This window comes from Piliocolobus tephrosceles, chromosome 6, assembly GCF_002776525.5.
Source record: "Piliocolobus tephrosceles isolate RC106 chromosome 6, ASM277652v3, whole genome shotgun sequence".
NCBI lineage: Eukaryota > Metazoa > Chordata > Mammalia > Primates > Cercopithecidae > Piliocolobus > Piliocolobus tephrosceles.
Genome location: NC_045439.1, coordinates 85,544,768 through 85,548,227, shown reverse-complemented (window position 1 = coordinate 85,548,227; position 3,460 = coordinate 85,544,768).

Sequence of the window (3,460 nt, the reverse complement as noted above, 5' to 3'; positions counted from 1 at the left end):
TGTTCACCTCTACCTAAGCCCTTCTGGGCTCATTTATTTTGCCCAACTTGAAGGAACTGCCAGAGTTCTGGGACCTTGACTTGGTTTGAGTGCAGCGGTTCTGGTGTGAACACCACCCTAGAGAAAGGCCCCGGCATACTAAGAGGGCCAGGGCCTCCCGAGGGTGGTTCTGTGCTCCTTCCCTTGGTGGGAGCTGACTCATGGCCATTGGTGACCCTGAGAATGTGGATTTTGTTTTTGTTTTTCTCCCAAGGTCCCTTCCTCCCAGAGCTAACCAATGCTGACATAAAAGTGTTTCCTGAGCCCCAGATTTAGCATTTCAGCCCCATTCCACTGGCCCATGCCTCCAGACCTCCCGTCTGGCACTCTAGCCAGGATGGCTGCACTTTCTTTTCCAGTTAGCAAGAGGCTAAAATTGGACCATGTAAGGAGCTACAAACACCTGGAAATGGTGAGAAGTGGGTCTTTGGTGTAAGAAATGGGGTGTAAGAAAACATGGATCTCAGGGTCCCATTATCCTCACCATTATTATTATTATCATCTACCCCACCCCTGCTCAAAATCCTTCAATGGCTCCCTAGTGTCTGCAGGATAAAGATCTTGCTTTAGTTCTCAGGATCGGGAACTGATGGAGTCATCCAGTCTCCCCTCTAGATACTCTCCCTTCTCTCATCTTATTCATTCATTCAATAAGAATGGCTTGAGCACCTACTATGTGCCAGGCACTGTTCTAGGTAATAGAGATATAGCTGTGAACAAAACTGATAAGGATTTCTGGCTTCATGGAGCTCATTTTACTCCAGCCAGCCCTCTCACACTCCCAGGCCTTTGTAAATGCTATTCCCTCTCCATTCAGTCAATCTCCTCCTGGGGAACTTCTACACATCCTCTAAAGCGCTACTCAAAGCCTTCCCTGAGCACTCTGCCCAATGGGTTAGGTGCCCCCTCTGAGCTCCCACCTCCCACCTAGGACCGTCACACCTATGGTCACTGTCCAGCCCACTGCCCTTCCCTACCAGGCTTTGAGTGTCTCCAGGGCAGGGGCTATGCCTTCTCTCCCAGGGACCCCAGAGCTTGCTTCCAGGTGCACCCTCCCAAAGATCAGGAGTGAACAGGTTGAGGCATTAGTGTAGGGGGGGATCCAGGATTCCTCTGGAGAATTCCAGGTCATTCTGAAATCTTTGCCAGGGAGCATCCTCCTCCTGGTATTCCAGGGGAGGGAATCACAGGAGCAAATGCATAGAGTGGTTCCAGCAAAGGAAGGTAGAAGGCTGAGGAGAGATGGGAAGGGATAGCGGGGCCATGAATGCTGGATCCAGACTGATCAGTCTGCAGGTGTAGGGAGCTGTTAAATGATTTGATGTAGCAGAGAGACAAGAGGACACAGCAGCCTCCCCTCAGGGAGAGAGGATGACAGGACATGTGGACGGGGGATAAACTGTAGTGACTCTACATTCCTAAAGTGGGAGGGAGGCAGAACAAAATCTCCAGTTCCCAGCTGCTTTCCCCAGAAGAGTTGAGTTTTCAGTCTCATCCCTCTTCCTCCTTCCCAACGAGAATGCACAAGAGAGGGCAGAAGGATGGGCCTGGCTCCTGTCCCTGTCCTGGCCCTCAAGAAGCCAGTGCTGGCACCGTGGATATCGTGTGGTTATGGCTAGAGCAGATCCTCCCACCACCTGGGCCCAGCCTAACCGTCCTGCCCACACACCGCCAGCCAGAGGCCTGCTGTGCTGTTTGTCCAGTGGGGAAAACAGGGCAGGAGGCTTGTGCCTGGCTGGCCTCCTCCCTGCTGGCTCATTTACATGGAATTTACATGGGCTCATTTCATGCCTTAATGCACACGGCTTCCCTCCCAGCCCAGCCTCTCCTGGTGCCTCCACAGAGACAAAAGAGTGGGTTCCATCACTCAAATCCCCTGCCATGGACCCATCAGAGTACCAAAGGCATCTCTGGAAAGAGGCAGGCTGCTGAGGCCCAGAGAGGACAGGGAACTGACTGCAGACCACCAGCACTCCAGGAGGGACCAAGGCTTAAGCCCACACTTTCTCCACTTGCCGCTCAGGCCATTTGGGGCTGGAATTCACTTCCATCCTTTGCTTTGCCACCAGCCTCCAGCTTGCTGAGCAGGAGCCTGTGAAGTCCCCGTCCTGCTGCTGATGCTTGGCTGTACGCTGGAATACGGACAGACTGGGATAGACAAGATGTACAGGAAAGGGGTCCAGCCCTGCCTTTTACACAGGAAAGAAATGAGGCTCGGGAAAGGCGAGGGTCTGCCCAGGACCACAAATTGTGGCAGCAGCCCCAGGTCTCTGCCCCAGTCACCCAGGGCTCTTCTGGGTTCCCCAAACTCCCAGAGACCCCTGGTCCCCGTGTACCTGCTGAGACCTTGGTTCCCCAGGGCACGCTGAGTGTTGAGGGAGAAAAGGATGGGAAGAATCCTCAGGAATGGGCTGGCTATGAGAGTGCAGAGCAAACTGAAGTGGGAGGGAGCGCTGTGGGTGGGGGCGATTCCAATCCTGTGGGGTCTGCCAGAGCCAACCAGAAGCTGGGCTCAGACAGAGAAGTCAACTGCCCCAAGTCTGCCACGGACCCCTCCAGCAGTCACTGCTCAGGAAAAACACGTAGCAGACCCCAAAGGCCGAGGTCCTTGCCTCCAGAGACAGGAGACAGAGAGAAGGGAACAAGGGGGAGGTGAGGCCTCTGGGGGACATCTGGATTTCTACCTGCAGTTCCCCCTACTGTCCCTGCCCTTCATCCCAGAGCCACTGCCCTCATCCTGACCTCCACCCGCCACTGGACAGCCTCCTAATTCCCCTGCATCCTTCCACCCCAGCCTCAGAGGCTCCTTCCTGTACAAACTTATGTGTTCTGAAAACTATTGACTTGATCTTGGAGGGAGCCCTGAGTTTCTACAACTGAAATCCCACCTCATCACTCATAAACCCTCCCCACAGGTCCCTCCCTACTCTCCAACCCTCACCCAGACCCCTACCCTGCCTGGAGCAAATCCCACTCCCTCATCCCCTCAGGCAGCACCAGCCTCCTGCACACACACTCAAGCCTACAGCATCCCACAGGGCCGCATTTGATCAACTTGCCCTCCAGAACTGCCCCTTGAAGGCAGGGAATCCTGAGGCTGTTTCTAGCATGGCCCAGACCAGGCCTCCCAGGGAAAGGGGTGGGAGGTGGAGGCTGGGAATGGGGAAAAGGGGTGCAGGTGCTATTGGGGCTCTGGGGTCAAGGCTCGGGCAAGCAGCACGCTGCTGAGGAGTCGTGGGTTCAGGTCCCCATTCCTGCCTCTCACTAGCTACAGCCCTGCTAAGCTGGCTCCTGGGCCCTAACCAGGACATGCGAGGATGCGTGTGATGCTCACGTAGCCAGGGGGTGGCGAGTAATAAACAGGAGCCCCCACCCTCACCCCCTGACCAGGACAGCTTTGCAGGCAAGGAACAGGCACAGG